The sequence below is a fragment of the Lagenorhynchus albirostris genome, chromosome 19 (assembly GCF_949774975.1).
Source record: "Lagenorhynchus albirostris chromosome 19, mLagAlb1.1, whole genome shotgun sequence".
NCBI lineage: Eukaryota > Metazoa > Chordata > Mammalia > Artiodactyla > Delphinidae > Lagenorhynchus > Lagenorhynchus albirostris.
The window spans coordinates 2405259-2425249 of NC_083113.1; the positions used below are offsets into that span (position 1 = coordinate 2405259).

The 19991-nt window shown below is 42.1% G+C and overlaps 1 pseudogene; it reads left to right on the plus strand.

Moving 5' to 3' along the window:
• LOC132510172 (zinc finger protein 154-like) lies at positions 1-15345 on the plus strand (annotated as a pseudogene).
• Positions 15346-19991: the final 4646 nt, after the last annotated feature.

A 19991-nucleotide genomic window follows, 5' to 3' on the forward strand; every position in this document is an offset into this window, starting at 1 on the left:
GTTCTGGCTACGGGGTACCGGGGTGACGGGACTGAAAAAGCGCGAGAGGAGGCGCTGTCTGCGCGCCATAGAGGCGGGTCTGAGGTTCGGCGACACAGCCCGGACTGCCCCGCGTCAGGCCCGGGAGACGGACCGCCATCCCCGCGTCCCACCTCCTCTCTCGCCGCTCCCGGCCCCGCTCCGCCCACGGACTGCTATGGCGTCTGCGGCGGCGGCACTGAGGGACCCGCCTCAGGTAGTTGCTCGGCCTCCGGGCCCTCACCACCCTCACTCCACCAGACACTAAAGCCCCGAGTGCAGGGCGCCTACTCATGTCCCCGCAGCCCAGGCTGTGTCCAGGACTGTGAGGCGGTCCTGGGTGGGGCCCTGTTTCTGACAGTGTGATGGCGCGTGGGAGAGGGTGGCAGGCGGAGGGACCGCCAGGTGCAAAGTCTTGGAGGTCGGGCTGAGGTGGGAGGATTCGGGAAACCTGGGGTCCATCTGATGTCTGCAGGAAACAGAGTGAGCCGGAGTGGCACGTGGACCGGCAGAGAGGTTGTTCCTTATTCTGAGGGACCTGGAGGCCGTGGAGGTTAGTGGACAGAAGAGGGACCCATTATGTGTTAGGGTTTTTTTTTATTATTATTTTTATTTTTGGCTACGGACATGCAGGCTCAGTGACCATGGCCCACGGGCCCAGCCGCTCCGCAACATGTGGGATCCTCCCGGACCGGGGCACGAACCCGTGTCCCATGATCGGCAGGCAGACTCTCAACCACTGCGCCACCAGGGAAGCCCCATGTGTTAGGGTTTTAAAAGTTACCAAAATGCTGCTCAGAGAGGGAACAGACTGGAATGTGGGTGACGAAGACATTGAGACAGAGAGAAGTAGAGCCTTCGTCCAAGGTCAGAGATCTGGTAAGAGGCAGCTCTAAGATTGAAACACAGACGTTAGTAAGTTACCCGAGGTCCAGGTTCCAGGGTCGGGTGGGAATACATGGGAGTCCTGCGCACATGGAGCCCAGCCGTGCTTGCCTTTCACTTCCCACGTGTTCTGAACGTTGAAAAAGCACTTAAGGATCCTACACAAGGCAAGAGAGGGTGTCCCAGCCCCTCACTGGTAATGACACCACCCATAGAGTGGCTGGGTATTGTGTCTTGAGAGTCTTCTCTTGATATATTCTCAGCTCTTAGCTGTGTGGGCCCTGAGGATATTCTCAAGCTGTGGGTCCTGTGTGCAGGACAAGGGTAAATACAGGTGTTCACTTTCCTGACAACCTGTATAAACAGTTGGAACCTGTATGGAACGTTATCCCAGGAACAGATACTAGCATGTGCAAGTGCTTGGAGGTGTGACTGAGTTGGGAACAGGGTACAGCAGGTCTTCATTCTTTCAGTTAGGAACAAAGAGCAGGGGACCTGGTAATCAGGCCTATGATGTGGCTGTCTGAGAAGTTGGGCATCATTTATGGAAGTAATGAGAGATTTGAATAAGAGGAAGTGTTGGTACTAACCAGGGTTCAGTAGGCTGCATTTGGCTGGAGAGAGGAGAAAAGACTATGGAGTTAAGGAAGGAGGCAGTGAGCCCAGGAAGAGGTTACTCTTGTAATCCAGTTGAGTGTTGAAGGAACAGAACTGTGGCCATGAAGGTAGGAGACAAGTTTGGATTCTAAGTATATTTTTAAAAAAGAGCCAAGTAGATTTTTGGATCTTGTAGGTAAGGGAGAGGTTAGGGATGACTCCAGGGTTTTTGGCCCTAGGAGCTGAAGGAATGGATCCTTCATCAACTTGGATGTGACAGATGCAGTATGCTTATTTCCTTGTGCGTATCAGAAATTTTGTTTTGATCTCTTTATGGGTCTGGGGTGTTTCAGAGTACAGTGAGTGGAGCCATTAAATGGGCAGCTGAACATGTATGTCTCAAATTTAGGGAAGGGCTCAGGATGAAGACTCTCAAGAGTGGTGGCTATTATAGGGACCAGAGCAGAGATGTGGATGACATTTCAAAAGTAGAATGCAGGTTAGAGTCGTAATGCTATTAGCAGGTCAGAAAGACTCGGGTGCATGCCCAGGAGTGGCACCTGGTTGAGGTTCCTGAGTATAACAAACAGGTGAGAGAGAGAATGGCTCTGGATGGTCTGGGAGAGAAGATGATCTGGCAGGTGGCCAAGGCTTCCATGGGATGAATGGGTACAAAATACGTGGTTTGGGAGGCAGAGAAATAATTGAGACAATTTGACACTGAGGACAGGGCTCCTGCTAGTTCACTACTGTCCATATTCTCCAGAATCGTGTAGTGAGCCTTGTTGGGGTCTAGAGTGTTTTAGTCTTGCTGGTGGATAAGATCCAGGGTAAATGGTCATTTGTGAAAGTCTTTATGCCTGGCAGGGAGATTGTAAGGGCTGGGGTTGTGAGGAAGTTTGAGTAGAGAGAGGAGAGTTGTGACTGTTGAGGGGACAGGCAATCAGACAGTGCATCACAGAAGTAGAAGAATGTCATGGGTGTCTGTAATTCACATGTGGTTCTGAGTGGCTAATATTGAAGCAAGGATCAGAAGCAGGTGGAGAGGCCTGCAAAGTTGCATGTGGGACTTTCCCTGGTATTGGGATTCATCAGAGATCTCGGATGGTACTGAGTTGTGTTTGAGTGTCAAGGACTCTCTGGAAGCTATGGGCCACGTTAATGAGTGAGTAGAGGGAAATGCCTGTGTTGTAGAGCAGGGAGGTGGCAGAACTGGGAGTGTAACCCTGGGGAGTGATGATGTTAGAGAGTGAGAGTCTATAGAATGATGTGCTGATAGCCCCATGGCCCTGGTATTGGGGACTTAGTGGTGAAGCATGAGCCCAGGTTTGACTGTCTTGTATGTACAGTCTGAGAGACTTCAGGGGAATTGCTTGGCAGGATCGATGGGGCTCTGCTAGCCAGGCCCAGAGCTTACATACCATCTATATGTCTCCCTGACTGTTATTGCTGAGGGCTGAATGCAGTGGTTCATGGGAACTGAGGAAAGAGTGAGCATCAGTAGCACCAGGTCCTGGTATCTCCTTTGAGGTGGGAAGCTTGGGAGGAGGAGGATAGTGGGGTAGATGTATGAGGTGATGGACTGTGGGTTCTCAGAGTGTTCATTGTTTCATCTGTCCCCATGTTGACAGGATAGTATGACCTTTGAAGATATCGCCGTGTACTTCTCGTGGGAGGAATGGAGGCTCCTTGATGAGGTTCAGAGGCACTTGTACCACGATGTGATGCTGGAAAATTTACATCATATCCTCACTGGGTAAAACTCTCACAGCCTTCCCAGTGACCTGGAGGGAGCTCTGTATTCTGGCTCACCCCCCTTTTCTCTGGGGGTGCTCTGTCCTTGTGACATGTGGACCTCAGGCACTGCTTGTTTCTCCAGCTTTCTGGGTAGTTGCTGTGGTCAGTATGGCTGGGTTGTTCGCTGTTTCTTCTTCTCTCCCCTGCAACCCCAATATTTGATGTACTGGATCCTCATGGGGAAGAATTTGAGGTCTGTAGTCCTGCAGTATATTTAATGATCTGTATCATCTTGTAACTGAAGATTTGTGCTTTTTGAGCAACACCTTGCCATTTGTCCCATCCCACAGCCCCGGCCTTCTACTCTCTGTTTCTCTGAGTTCAACGTTTTTGTTTGTTTTAAATTCTACATGTAAGTGATATCATACATTATTTGGCATAATGTCCATCTTGTTCATCCATGTTGTCCCATATGGCAGGACTTCCTTTGTTTTTAAGGCTAAATAATATTCAAGGCATGCATGTGTGTGTGTGAGTATATCACACCTTGTTTATCCATCCCTACGTAGATGGACACTCAGGTTGTTTCCATATCTTGTGTATTATCCATAATGCTGCTGTGAACGTGACAGTGCAGGTTATCTTTTCCCCTTTGGATTTCATTTCTTTGGGCTATATTCCAAGCAATGGAACTGCTGGATCGTATGACACTTCTGTTTTGAATTTTTGAGGAACTTCCATACTGTTTATCCATAATGCCTGTACCAGTTTATCTTGCTACCAAGTGTACAAGGGTTCCCTTATCTGTATACCTTTGCCAACCCTTAACTCTTGTCTTTCTGTCTTCCTCCCTCCCTCCCTTCCCTTCCATTTTCTTTCTTTCTTCCTTCCTTCCTTCCTTCCTTCCTTCCTTCCTTCCTTCCTTCCTTTCTTTCTTTCTCTCTCTCTTTCTTTCTCTCTTTCTTTCTTTCTTCTCTTCCTTCCTCTCTCTCTCTCTTTCTCTCTATTTTTCTTTCTTTCTTTCCTGGAGTATCATTGCTTTACAGTATTTTGTTAGTTTGTACTGTACAGCAAAGTGCATCAGCTATACATATACATGTATCCCCTCTTTTTTGGATTTCCTTCTCATTTAGGTCACCATAGAGCATTGAGTAGCGTTACCTGTGCTATACAGTATGTTCTTATTCGTTACCTACTTTATACACAGTACCAATAGTGTATATATGTCAATCCCAATCTCCCATTTCATCCCACCCTCTTGACTTTTTGATGATAGCCATCCTAACAGTTATACAGTAATATCTCATTGTGGTTTGGATTTACATTTCCCTGATTATTAGTGAGGAAGATCAATTTTTCATATACTTGTTAGCCATTTGTATATCATCTTTGGAATAATGCCTAATCAGATCCTCTGCCCATATTTTTTTTTTTTTGTAAAAATAGGTACAAAGTTTATTGCTAGAGACATAGCACAACAGCAAGTGGGAGAGCACACCAAGAAACAGTTTGCTTAGTTAAGACCCTCTGCCCATATTTTAATCAGATTATTCTGTTTCTGCTGATTTGTATGAGTACATTACATGTTTAAAATATTATCACTTTATTAGGTACATGGCTTGCAAATATTTTCTCCCATTCTGTAGGTGGCATTATTATTTGTATGTATGTATGTATGTATTTATTTATTTATTTATTTATTTGTGGTACGCAGGCTTCTCACTGTTGTGGCCTCTCCCATTGCAGAGCACAGGCTCCGGACGCACAGGCTTAGTGACCATGGCTCATGGGCCCAGCCGCTCCGCAGCATGTGGGATCTTCCCGGACCGGGGCACGAACCCGTGTCCCCTGCATCGGCAGGCAGACTCTCAACCACTGCGCCACCAGGGAAGCCCTATTTTTTTTTGATTCTTTTGCTATGGAGAAAAGCTTTTTCGGTTGATGCAGTTTCACTTGTTATTTTTTTCCCCTGTACTTTTCATGTTGTATTAAAAAAAAAAAGAGTCATTACCAAGACAACTGCCACGTAGCGTATTCTGTTTTTTTCCGCCAAGGAGTTTGATATTTTCATGTCTTCTGTTTAACTCTTCATTCTACTCTGAGTTAATTATTAGTAGTAGTAGGGGTCCAGTTTCATTGTTTTGCATGTGAATATCCAGTTTTCCCAACACGTTTTATTGAAGAGACTGTCCTTTCCCCATCCTGTGTTCTTTGCACCCTTGTCAAAGATTAGTTTACCATATATGTTTGGGACTTTTTCCTGGGTACTTTATCCTGTTCCATTCCTCTATGCGTCTGTTTTTATGACAGTACCATACTGTTTTGATTACTACAGCTTCACAATGTATTTCAAAATCGGGACGTTTGATATCTTCAGCTCTGATCTTCTTGCTCAAGATTTCTTTGGCTCTTTGAGGTCATTTGTGGCTCCATATGAACTTTAGGATTCATGGTCTATTTCTGTGAAAAATTGCATTGTGTTTTTTTTTTTTTTTGCATTGTGATTTTGAAAGGAATTGCATTGAATCTGTATATCGCATTGGGTAGTGTGGACATTGTAACATTATTAATTCTTCCTGTACAAGGACATTGGATATCTTTTCATTTATTTGTGTCACTTGCTTTTATCAGTGTCTTATAATTTTCAGGGTCCAGATCTTTTACTTCCTTGGTTATATTTATTCATATGTATTTTATTGGTTTTGATATTGTAAATGTGATTGCTTTCCTAGTTTCTTATTCCAATATTTCATTCTTAGTTTATAAAAATGCAACTGATTTTTGCATATTGATTTTGTATCCTGCAGTTTTACTGAATTTGTTTAATATTTGTAACAGTTTTAGAGGGGAGTCTTTAGGGTACTCTATATATAAGATCATGCCTTCTGCAGACACAGTTTTACTTCTTTTATGATTTTATTATTACTACTATTTTCTCTTGACCAAGTGTTCTGGGTAGGCCTTCCAGAACAGTACTGAATAGAAATGAGGACAATGGGCATCTTTTTTTTTTTTTAAGTAAATTTATTTATTTATTTTTGGCTGCATGGGGTCTTCGTTGCTGTGTGCGGGTTTTCTCTAGTTGTGGTTAGCAGGGTCTACTCTTCATTGTGGTCAGCGGGCTTCTCATTGCAGTGGCTTCTCTTGTTGTGGAGCATGGGCTCTAGGCACATGGGCTTCTTCGTTGCAGTGTGTGGGTGCAGTTGTTAAGAATCCACCTGCCAGTGCAGGGGATATGGGTTTGAGCCCGGGTCTGGGAAGATCCCACATGCTGCAGAGCAGCTAAGCCTGTGTGCCACAACTACTGAGCCCACATACCACAGCTACTGAAGCCTGTGTACCTAGAGCCCGTGCTCCACAACAAGAGAAGCCACTGCAATGAGAAGCCTGCACACTGCAACAAAGAGTAGCCTCTGCTCACTGGAACTAGAGAAAGCCCTCATGCAGCAATGAAGACCCAAGGAAGGGAGGGAGGGAGGAAGGAAGGAAGGATGGCAAACAATGGCTGTATTTCTCTGTGCTGTAAAATATATCCTTGTTGCTTAGCTTGTTGGGAGATTTTTGATTAATGATTCAGTTTCCTTACTTGTTACTGACCTATTTAGATTTTTTTTCTTCATGATTTAGTGCTGCTAGGTTGTTTGTTTCAAAGAATTTCTTCTACTTTATCCAGTTTGTTGGCATTTAATTGTTCATTATAGTTTTTTATGATCTTTGTGTATCTATAATATCAGTTGTAATATCTCCTCCATTTCTGATTTCATTTATTTGAGTCTCCTCTTTTCTAATTTAATGTAGCTGAAGGTTTGTCAATTTTGGTTCTTTTCAAAAACCAGCTCTCAGCTTTGTTAACATTCCTATTGTTTCTTCAGTCTGTATTTTATTTCTGCTCTGACATTTGTTATTTCCTTCCTTCTACATTTGAGCTTAGTTGTTTGTTTTCCTAGTTCCTTGTAGTGTAAAATGAGTTTGTGTATTTTAGATTTTTCTTTTTCCTTATTATAGGCATTTATTGCTATCAGGTTTGCTTTTAGAAATTGTTTTGCTGCATCACATAAGTTTTGGCATGTTTTGATCCATTTTACTTTGTCTCAAGATAATTTTACTTTTCCTTCTGATTTTTTTCTTCAACACATTAATGGTTCAGGAATGTGGTGTTTTTTTTAATATTTATTTATTTATTTATTTGGTTGCATGGGGTCTTAGTTGCAGCATGTGTGCTCCTTAGTTGAGGCTTGCCAGCTCCTTAGTTGTGGCACATGGGCTCCTTAGTTGTGGCATATGAACTCTTAGTTGTGGCATGCATGTTGGATCTAGTTCCCTGACCAGGGATTGAACCCGGGCCCCATGCATTGGGGGCATGAAGTCTTATCCACTGCGCCACCAGGGAAGTCCCAGGAATGTGTTGTTTAATGTTCATATATGTTTGAACTTTCCCGCATTCACAAATATATTATGTTACTGATTTGTAGTTTCCAACCCTCATGGCTGGATAAGATTCTTGATATGATTTCAGTCTTCTTAAATGTGTTAAGACTTGTTTTGTGACCTAACATATGATCTTTTGTAGAGAGTTCTGTGTCCACTTGAAAAGAATGTATTCTGCTGTAGTTGAATTGCATGTTCTGTGTATGTTTGTTAGGTTGAGGTGGTCTAAAGTTCCATTCAGTATTTGGTCAATGTTTGAGCTAAAATGTCATTAAATATTTCCTTATTGATTTTCTATTTGGTTAATCTACCCTTTCTCAAAAGATGTGTATTGGAGTCTGCTAATACTATTTCATTGCTTTCTTTTCTACTTTCCACTTTCTTAGTGTTTGCCTTATACATTTAAGTTCTCTGGTGTTAGATGCATATTACTTATAATATGTTCTGTTCTCTTGATGCGTCAACACCTTTATCATTATTTAATGACTTTTTTGTCTCTTGTGGTAGGTTTTGAGTTGAAGTTTATTTTTCTTGTCTAAATGTAGACTATTTATAAGTATAAGCTACCATTTTTTGGTTTCCATTTGTATGGAGTTTTTTTTCAATTCCTTCTCTTTTAGCCTATTTGTGTCCTTAAAGCTGATGTGAGTCTCTTGAAGGCTTTATCCTCAGTCACTGTGTGTCTTCTGAATGGAGAGAATTTTGTAAGGACTTTCTAATTGCCATATTGTTAATTTTTGTAGTTCCTTAGTTCCTTTTTTTCTTTCTCACTTTCTTCCTTTGTGATTCGATAGTTTTCGGTAGCAGTGTTCTTTGATTCCTTTCTCTTTCTCTTTTGTGTATCTACTGTAGGTTTTTGCTTTTGTGTTTACCATCAGGTTTGCATGAAACATAACAGTATTTTAAGCTGATAACAACTTAATGTCAGTTCTATACAGAAAGTCCCATTCTAGAACCCTCCTACACTGTTGTTGGGAATGTAAGTTGGTGTAGCCTCTGTGGAAAACAGTATGCAGGTTCCTCAGAAAACTAAAAGGATTACTATATGATCCAGCAATCCCTCTCCTGGGCATATATCCAGATAAAACTATAATTCAAAAAGATATATGCACCCAAATGTTCATAGCAGCACTATTCACAATAGCCAAGACATGGAAACAACCTAAATGCCCATCAATAGATGAATGGTTTAAAAAGATGTGGTATATATTGGGTTGGACAGAAAGTTCATTCAGGTTTTTCCGTAACATCTTATAGAAAAACCCAAACGAACTTTTTGGCCAACCCAGCATATACGATGGGATACTACTCAGCCATAAAGAAGGAAGTTTGACATTTGCAGCAACATAGATGGACCTAGAGATTATCATATTAAGTGAAGTAAATCAGAAAGAGAAATACAAATACCATATGATGTCACTTATATGTGGAGTCTAATATATGACACAACTGAACCTATCTATGAAACAGCAACAGAATCACAGAGATAGAGAACAGACTGGTGGTTGCTAAGAGGGAGGGGGTTGGGAAGGGATGGAGTGGGAGGTTGGGGTTAGCAGGTGTAAGCTGTTTTTTCCTTAAAATTTATTTATTTATTTGTTTATTTTGGCTCCGTTGGGTCTTAATGGCGACACACGGGATCTTTGTTGTGGCACACAGGCTTCTCTCTATTTGTGATTACGGGCTCCAGAGCATGCGGGCTGTACAATTGTGGCATGCGGACTACAGAGTGCATGGGCTCTATAGTTTGTGGCACGCAAGGTCTCTAGTTGAGCCACGCGGTCTTAGTTGCCCTGTGGCATGTGGGATCTTAGTTCCCCAACCAGGGATAAAACCCACGTCCCCTGCATTGGAGGGTGGATTCTTAACCGCTGGACCACCAGGGAATTCCCAGGTGTAAGCTTTTAAATATAGAATGAATAAACAACAAAGTCTTACCATATAGTACAGAGAAGTCTATTCAGTATCCTCTGATAAGCCATAAAGGAAAATAATATTTTAAAAAAGAACGTATATATATGTATAACTGAATCACTTTGCTGTATAGCAATAATTAATACAACATTGTAAATCAACTATGCTTCAATAAAAATAAATAAATAAAAGGGGAAAAATCCCCTTTTAGTATCTCACCCCTTTTGCATTTACATTTTTTTTGTGTGTGTGTGGTACATGGGTCTCTCACTGTTGTAGCCTCTCCCGTTGCAGAGCACAGGCTCTGGACATGCAGGCCCAGCAGCCATGGCTCATAGGCCCAGCCACTCCGTGGCATGTGGGATCCTCCTGGACCAGGGCGCGAACCCATGTCCCCTGCATCGGCAGGTGGACTCTCAACCACTGTGCCATGAGGGAAGCCCTACATTTAAAAAAAATTTTTTTTATTTTTGGCTGTGTTGGGTCTTTGTTGCTGCCCGTGAGCTTTTTTCTCCAGTTGCGGTGAGCGGGGGCTACTCTTTGTTGCAGTGTGCAGACTTCTCATTGCAGTGGCTTCTCTTGTTGCAGAACATGGGCTCTAGGCATGTGGGCTTCAGTAGTGGCACACAGGCTCTAGAGCACAGGCTCAGTAGTTGTGGCACACGGTCTTAGTTGCTCCACAGCATGTGGGTTCTTCCCAGTCCAGGGCTCAAACCCATGTCCCCTGCATTGGCAGGTGGATTCTTAACCACTGCGCCACCAGGGAAGTCCCTGCATTTATGTTTTTGGTGTGACAGTATATATCTTTTTATACTTGTGGTTATTAAAAAATAATTGTGGCTGTAGTAATTTTTAATATTTTTGTCTTTTGTCATTTATACTAGTATTAAATGATTACCACACCACCATGTTACAGTGTTAGCATATTCTGAATTTGAGTATATACTTAACCTTTACCACTGTGCTTTATATTTTTGTGTATCTTCCTGTTACTGGTTAGTGTTTTCTTTTCAGCTTGAAAAGCTCCGTTTAGTATTTCTGGTAAGGCAGGTTGAATGGTAATGAACTGTCTCAGCTTTTGTTTGTGCAGTAGAGTTTTTATCACTCCTTCATTTCTGAAGGACAGCTTTGCCAGATAAAGTATTTCTTAGTTGCCAGGATTTTTTTCTTCTGCATTCTGAATTTAATGTCCCACTCTCTCCTAGGTTGCATGGGTTCTGCTGAGAAATGTGCTTATAGCCTTACAGGGCTTCTCTTATATGTTATGGGATTTTTTTTATTACTGCTTTCAAAATTCTCTTTGACTTTTCAAGCTTTCATTTCACTGTTATCTCAGTGAAGATCTTGTTGGATTGAATCTGGATGGGGACCTATGCACATAATGTACCTGCATGTCCACACCTCTCTCTTGATTTGATTGATTGTTTCCACCATTTTTTATTTAAATAAGCTTTCTGCTCCTTTCTCTGTCACTTCTTGTGGCACTTCCACAATACGAATATTATTTCTCTTAATGGTATCCCATAATTTACATAGGCTTTCTTCAGTCTTTTTTCCCTCTGGCTGGATAATTTCAAATCACCTGATTCAAGGTCACAGACTTTTCTCCTGCTTGATCAAGTTTGCTGTTCTTTGTTGTATTTTTCATTTCATTCATTGTGTTCTTCAGCTGCAAAATTTAATTCCTTTTCCTTTTTTTTTTCCTATCTCGGAACTTCTTGGGTTTTTTTGTTGTTGTTATTTTTGGCTGCACTATGTGGCATGTGGGATCTTAGTTCCTTGACCAGGGATGGAACCTGTACCCCATGCAGTGGGAGTGTGAAGCCCTAACCACTGGACTGCCAAGGAACTCCCATTCTTGGAACCTGTTGATTTGTTTGTGTATTTTTTTCCTGCTTTCATTGAGTTTCTGTTTGTGTTCTCCTGGAGCTTCCTTAAAACATTTATTTTGAAATCTTTGTCCAGTTGTTTATAGATATGCATTTCTTTGGGTTCACTTGCTGGAAACTTATGCTCCTTTGGTGATGTCTTGTTTCCTTGATATTCCATGTTTCTTGGAGCCTTTTTTTCATGTTTCTGCATTTGATGGATCAGTCACATCATCCGGATTTTCAGACTTGTTTTGATAGGGAAAGACCTTAACTTAGGTTGGTTACAAGATCACTGGCTAGGTGGGGTATGGCAGTTTGGGCTGTCAGAAGGGACCAGCCATGTAGTGGCTCTGCAGCTGTCAGCTGAGGTCAGGGACACCAAAAATTATAGGGATTCTCAATAGCCAAGTCTGCAATATGAACTCACATGTACCTTGCCCTGGTGAACCTGGAGGGTGTGACATCAGTACTGTGTTCAGATCATACCAGGAATGTTTCTCATTTAACCAGTATGTTTTTGCCCACACCACAGCCCATGTGTACTTCCCTTCCCCACTGTTAAGCCTGTGCTGACTAGTCAGTTTTACTTCACTGTGATATCTACTCTGACTTCCAGCCCAGAGACAAGACCCATGTCTCTGGACTTCAAATCTCAGCCATTACTCTCATATCTCCTCCTCTCCTGCTCTGCAGCTTTGGTCCGCATGTGCTATGAGGTGTCCACACATCCTTAAATTGGCCTTGAACAGCAGCTATTCTACTGCAGTTGGTTTCTGCTGGGTTTGGACATATGCTTCTACACAGTGTCACGTCACTAGCAGAATAGGTCCTGAAGGAATCCTCTGGCATATGAACAAGTTCTAGAATATGCCTCTCTACTTGGTGCTGCACCCTATCCTAATGTCCTTCCCCTGGTGTAGTGTATCATTCTTTTGCCTTAGAGGCACATTCATGCCTAGTAGCCACTTCCCCAGTGGAATTACAAATCTCCTTTCTGGAAAAGCATCCTGTAGACCCTTTCCTAGACGTGACACATTACCTTTATGATGATGTTGCCCCCTCCCTATGAAGTCAACATGTTTATTTGCGTGTGTTTCACCATCATTTATTTGCATTCATGTTGCTGCTGTGGAGCAAAGGATGCAGAAGCACCCTTTCAACAAAGCATTTCTATAAGCATGTCATAGGCCAGGACTCCTAAGTCACCTTTGTTTTCCCAGAAGAACTACTCCAGTGAGACGTGTAGTCTGGTCTTGAGAAGTATTTTTCACTTGGCTGAGCATGAAGAAACACAACACAGACAGAAAGTGTTCAGGTGTAGAATATGTATGAAACGGTTTCATTTTAGTGCAAACCTAAAACACCAGAAGCAGCACATGGCAGAGAAATCCTTCAGTAATGCTGTAGTCAGGGCCTTGTTTGTGAAAAGCTGCAAATGCCATGTGTCAAGGAAGCCCTTTACCTGTGAGGAAGTAGGGAAAGACTTTCTGGCCACCTTGGGACATCTCCAGCAACAGACCACTCACACCAGGGAGAAGCCAAACAAGATTGCCCAGCCGCGAGACAACTTTACAAAGCAGAGAAAGTCATTACAGCTGGGGAGAATTCAAGAAAGCCTTCAGCCCGAAACATGCACTTGTTCAGAACCAGGGTGTCCACCCTGGAAGACATTGTTTTGTGTGCAGTGAATGTGGGAAGACATTCAGGTACAAATCCTCATTTGTTGTGCACCAGAGAGTGCATACTGGAGAAAGGCTTCATGTGTGTTGTGAATGTGGAAAATTTTTCAGGCAAACCTCAACCCTCAATCTGCATCGAAGAATTCGTACTGCGGCAAGGCAGTAGAAGTGCAGCAAATGTGGGAAATCCTTTAACCAAAACTTTGTCCTTAGTTATCCCTGGAGAAGTCACATTGGAGAAAATTGTTACTTGTGCAGTGAATGTGCACAGTCTTTGAGCCGCAGATCCATCATAGTTCGAGAACAGACATTTCACACTGGAGAAAGGTGTTATGAGTGTACTCAATGTGGGATATCTTTTAGACGAAAATTTTACCTCATTGTACACTGGAGAATTCACACAGGAGAAAGACCTTATGATTGCAGTGAGTGTGGGAACTCTTTTACTAATAGCTTGGTGCTCGTCCTTCACCAGCGGGTACATAAAGGGGAAAGGCCTTTTGCTTGCAGTGAATATGGGAAATCTTTTACCAGTAGCTTGATACTCATTCTCCACCGGAGAGTTCACACAGGAAAAAGGCCTTATGAGTGCAGTGAGTGTTGGAAATCCTTTAGTCATCGATCTTACCTCACTCAACACTGGAAGGTTCATAGTGGAAAAAGGCCTTATGAATGCATTGAATGTGGGAAATCTTTTATGTCTCACCATGGCCTCCATTATCATCAGAGAGTTCACACTGGATCAAGGCCTTATGAATGTAGTGAATGTGGGAAGTCTTTTACCTTTCACTCTGGCCTTCATTATCATCAGAGAGTTCACACAGGAGAAAGGCCTTATGAGTGCAGTGAGTGCAGAAAATGTTTTACCTCTGGCTCTGCCCTGTGTTATTATCAGAAGACTCATGCTGGAGATAGGCCTTATGAGTGCACTGTATGTGGGAAATGTTTTTCCTCTTGTTCCACCCTCCATTATCATCACAGAGTTCACACAGGAGAAAGGCCTTATGTGTGCAGTGAATGTGGGAAATCTTTTTTCTCTATTGCAACCTCATTAAACATGAGAGAATTCACACAGGAGAAAGGCCTTATCTGTGCAGTTTATGTGGGAAATCCTTTATCCAAAGATGTTACCTTCTTATACACCAGAGAGTTCACACAGGAGAAAGGCCTTATGAGTGTAATGAATGTGGGAAATCTTTTACTACTTGGAGGAACCTTCATTATCATCAGGGAGTTCACACTGGAGAAAGCCCTTATGAGTGCAGTGAATGTGGGAAAACCTTTAGGAGAGAGAGTCTTCTCTCATTGAACACTGTAGAGTTCACACTGGAGAAAAGCCTTATAAATGCAGTGAATGTGGGAAAGCTTTTTCATCTAGGTATGTTTTCCGTTATCATCAGAGAGTTCACACAGGATTGAGGCCATATGAGTGTAGTGAATGTGGGAAATCTTTTATTTGTAGTTCCATTCTCCGTGAACATCAGAGAATTCACAGTAACCAAAGTCCTTATGAATGCACTGAATGTGGGAAGTCCTTTAGAGCAAATTCTTATCTCACTGAACACTGTATAATTCATACTGGAGAAAAGCCTTATAAATGCAGTGAATGTGGGAGATCTTTTTCGTCTAGGTCTGGCCTCCATTATCATCAGAGAGTTCACACAGGATTGAGGCCATATGAGGGTAGTGAATGTGAGAAATCTTTTCCCCAGAGCTTTGCACTCCTTCCACGTCCATGTTGACAGAGGTGGAAGGTCTTAATGTGTGTTGTGAATGTGGGAAATTGTTTACTTCTAGTTCCACCTTTTGTTCTTATTAGAGTTCACAGGAAGAGCCTTATTCGTGCCAGGAATTTGGGGAATTGTTTCCTAAAGAATTCATCTCATGGGACTTCCCTGTTGGTCCTTTGGTTCAGAATCCACCTTCCAGTGCAGGCAATGTGGGTTCTATCCTTGGTCGGGGAACTAAGATCCCCCATGCCATGGGGCAACTAAGCCTGTGAGCCTCAACTACTGAGCCCACACATTCTAGAGCCTGTGCACTGCAACAAAGATCCCATGTGCCGCAACTAAGACCCGACACTGCTAAATAAATATTTAAAAAACAAAAGAATTCACCCCAGTATACATGGTAGAGTTTACACTGGAGAAAGGCCTTGAATGTGCAAGGAAAAGTGCAATTTTCTTGTTCAGGGTAACGACATTGGAAGAAACTGAGGAGTGGCCCATCTGAATTCAATCTCATACATTCAGTTGTCCACAGGGGGAGATACCCCTGAAATTTCAGTTATGTGGGTAGCACGTGTGGCTGTATTGCACTTTGTAACCTGTCCAGGTCTCTTCCCAGATTTATGTCACTGCCCGTTTCTGTGGCTGTTTTACCTCTATCGCCTGGCAGGTCCACACAGTGTGCATCATTCACCAGCTCAGTGTGCTCAGGGAAACTGACCTCTGTTCTTCTAAGTGTTGGAGCAAACCAGGAGTGGTAGCCCAGTCCGTTAGGGGTTGGTGTTCCCCCCTCTCTGACTCTGTGTACAAAAGCCTGAAGAGAACGTCATATGAATTCAGCTGACAATGTGCAGAGAAGGACAACATTTTCCAAGGACATATTCTCTCATGCTCAGTTTTTCCATCTAGCAAGTCACCAACCCAAACTGTGTGCCACACATTGTTTTGGTTTGTATAATATGGATGCCTTACTGTTTAAGGCCTATTTTGTTTTTGGAGTTCTTTGTACTGCTAGAGGTTTTTTATAAGGAGATTTGGGCTCCACAGGCATGGGCCTCAGGGAGGATAGTACGATTGCAAAACGTGGCTTGTCATTTTTGGTCAAATTTGCATTGGTGCCAGTGAAGTTGTAGGAGAGAGGGCAGGGCTTTTTGGTCCTCATTTGAAGGCTGGATGCTATGAACTTTAGGAGACTCAGACATCACCCTCAAGAGGAGTAAGGTGTGACAATCTCAAGTTCTTGGAACAGCATGAATTTTTCCCCCTGTTCATGGGGAGTATCACAAGAGATGTCAGCACTGTTGAGAGGCATCTCCCATGGTCTTGCAAAGAGCATGTGCTCTGATGTCCACAATTCCATGGGTGACAGTCACTGGTTGTAAGACTATAGGGGTCAGGGGAAACTGAAACTGATACAGAAACTGTGTTAGTAGGGAGCAAAGGAGACAGCAGCCAGCTCATTGGAATGTGCCTCTTCTAAAAGTGCATCCACAGATGTCTTTGTGACGATGACTGATGTGCAGGATCAGTGTGTACACAAATCTCAGGACCTCCAGGCATGTTTAACTTGTGTAGTTGAGGTCATTGTCAGAGAAGATAATTGGAAAGTTTTGTGGATTTTTGTAACCTCCCTGTAATGTTCACCTCAAGGCTGTTGCACAGGCAGAAAAAAGAAAGGTAGAGAAAAGTAGTCTAGGGGTGTGGCTCTTGTGAGCCAGCCAACATTCCTGTTGACTGCAGTGGAAATGTCCTTTATTACTTGCCAATGTTTGCTGCCACTGAGGCAGGATTGATCCCCAGAGGGCATGACAGAAAGATGGTGGACTCACTATAGGGCTGTCAAATCTATTTTCCAAAACAGTGGGGCATACAGATTTTGTTTATCTTGAAGTGTTTTTTTAAAAGTTTTATTTAGGTGTAATTTACATGTAGTAAAGTACACACATTTAAAGTGAAGTATTTGATAAGTTTTGACATACACATGATACTTGTGAAAACATCATCACAGTCATGGTAGTGACCATGTCTATCACTGTGTATTTCCTCCATGTTCTTTTATAATCTCTGTGTCCCTGCCCTTCACAGCCATCCAAGCAACCATTGATTTATTTCTCCTTGTAATAGATACCCTTGTGATTTCTATAATTTACCTGATGGAATCGTAAAATGTTTACTTTTGTTTTCTCCTGGTTTTGTGTTTTATAATTATTTTGAGATTCATCAATGATGTTAAATGAGGAGCTCTTTTTTATTTTTTTGAGTAATATTCTTACCATTCGATATAACAGTATTTATCCATTCACCTGTTTATGGCTATTTGGGTTAATTCCATGTTTTGATGGTTGATAATAAACTTGTGCAAGCATTTGTGTACAGTTCTTAATCTGGATATTTGTTTCTTGTATCTTTTGGCCAAAAAATTAGATTGCAGTGTTTGAACCACAAAGTTAGGTGAACGTTTAGCTTTTGAAGAAACTAACAAATTGCTATTTAAACATGGTATTTTTTCTTTTTCTTTTTTTAAAAAATTTTTTATTGAAATCTAGTTGATTTACAGTGTTGTGTATTTTTTTGTATTCGTACCAGCAGTTGTATGAAGGTTCCATTTCCTCCACATCTTAGTGAATAATTAGTTGGTCAGTCGTTTTTTTTTTTAACTCTTTTTATGAGTTTGCTGTGCTCTCTCAGTGTTTTAATTGAATTTCCCTAAGGATTCATGGTTAGCATCTTTTCAGATTTATATTTGCTATCTTTGGTTAAATGTCTCATTTTGTTTTCTGCTTTTTTTTTTTTGGCTACACTGCACAGCTTTTAGGATCTTAGTTCCTCAAACAGGGATTGAATCTGGGCCCTTGCAGTGAAAGTCCTAACCATTGGACAGCCAGGGAATTTCCTCTTCTGCTTATTCTTTGATTCATTGACGATTTTCCTTTTCTTTAACGAGTAGGACAGTGAAACAACAAAGATACCCATTTTACTGCTTTATGGAATAATTGCTTTCAGTACTCGAAGAACATATCTTGAGCTTTTTCAATGCTTTTGTTTCACACAACGTAATGGAGACATGTACTTTACAGTTTCAGATTAATCTGCCAGGAGAATTTACTTAGTTCTAAGTAAACTTGATGAATGGCACCCCTCCACCAGCCTCTTTTTTTCAGCATTTACTAAGAAGAGTTTATAATTATATGTATGTTTCTCAAAGAGCTGAGAGCTAATCCATTGAAATGTAGTCATCAGGATTAATTAGGCCTCTTTCTCTCAGTCTTTTTGGTGTCTCTCAGTCTCTTTGGATAGGATAGAATCCTAGTTTTCATAATTACTGCCTATCAAATACAGCTGCACTAATCTTGTTTACATTTCCCAACACTTTATAATGTTTCAGTTCTGTGACTACTGAACTCCCATCTTCCGTTTTCTCATTCTCCCTTTATTTAAAAGTTCTCCCTTTATTTAAAAATTTATATACATATATATATATATCTCACAGGGTTTTTTGTTTGGTTTTTTGGTTGTTTTTTCATTTTTTTTTGGCTGTGCCACACTGCATGCTGGATCTTAGTTCCCCAACCAGGGATTGAACCTATGCCCCCTGCAGTGGAAGTGTGGATTCCTGACTACAGGGCCACCAGGGAAGTCCCTCTCAATCTCCGTTTAAAACACCTGATCACCTCTGCAGAAATTACCATGGAGTTCAACTCTTTCCTGCTGTCAGTAGTTACTGAATAAAACGTGTTTTTCCATTGTTGTTTTTATCATTTCAACTAACATCTGGTTGTGTTTATCTTTGACACCATCAGTCTCAGAAGGGAACAAAGAAACATGCTATTTTAGTATAGTACAGTGGCTGCGTTGTTCAAAGTTGAAGCATGTATGTGAATCGTCTCCAGAGTTTTGAACTATTGGGAGTAGCATAAATGCAGAATTTTATCTCATTGTATTACCAAACCCAGGTTTGGCTGCTCACGGCTGAAAAGCCAATAATGGAGAAGGAAGTGTCAGGAGGGAAAGATGTTTTAATCAGAAAATCTGGTAGTCCGGAGAGAAGGTGGACTCATGACCCGAGACCAACTCTGAACATTCTGGTCAGCCATGACAGTTTTGTTTTTTTTTTTGGCCACACGTTGCAGCATGTGGGATTTTAGTTAATGAGCTGGGGTCGAATCCATGCCCACTGCAGTGAAAGCCTGAAGTCTTGATCACTGGACTGCCAGGGAATTCCCAGCCATGATAGTTTTTAAAAGGAAAAAGGGGAAAGAATCTCAGTGAATCGTCAAAGTAGGAGGTTAGTTTCTGCAACTTTTCCATTGCATTCAGTCTGGCTGACTTCGGATGTTACCCCTGTGGGATCTGCCTGCAGAATTGCTTAGGGATCTGTCAAGGGTAGAGAGCTAGTCATTCTTTACTTAATTCTTTTTAATCTAGGAAAACAATGAACAGGTCAGGCAAGGTATGGTGTGCATTCAGGAGAGCATAAGTCAGGAATTAGTTTAAATTGTTTACTGATCTCATTCCTTTAATTAGGTTCTTTCAAGGTCAGGGGGGACAGAAATGGGCAAATAGGAACAGGGCCAAAGAGCAGCTTTCAATTGACGTGATTATTATTTCCTTTGTGATTGCAGGGACTTTTGTACATGTTGGGAATTTGTATTGTCTGTGTTAGCATTCTCCGTAAAAACAGAAGCAGTAGGATATAGAGATACAGTTCCATATCTGCGAGTTCTGCATCCCAGGATTCAGCCAACCCCAGATGCAGAACCCCAACATCCAGAGGGCCAACTGTGCTGGGCCATCTTATGTAAGGTAATTGAGCATCTGAGGATTCTGATATCCAAGTGATGGAGGCTGGAACCAAGTCCCTGTGGATACATCCCCTGAGAGATGACTATGTTAAGAGGACATTTATTATAGGAATTGGTTATGGAGGCTGAGAATTCCCACAACCTACTGTATGCAAACTGGAGAACCAGGAAAACTGCTGGTATCATTTAGTGCAAGACCGAAGGCCTGAGAACCAAGGGCCTGCTGGTGTAAATCCCAGTGTGCAAAGGGTCAAGATCCATGAGATCTCATGTCTGAGGGCAGGGGAAGATGGGCTAGTTCTGCACAGACACTAATGGCGAGTCCAACACATT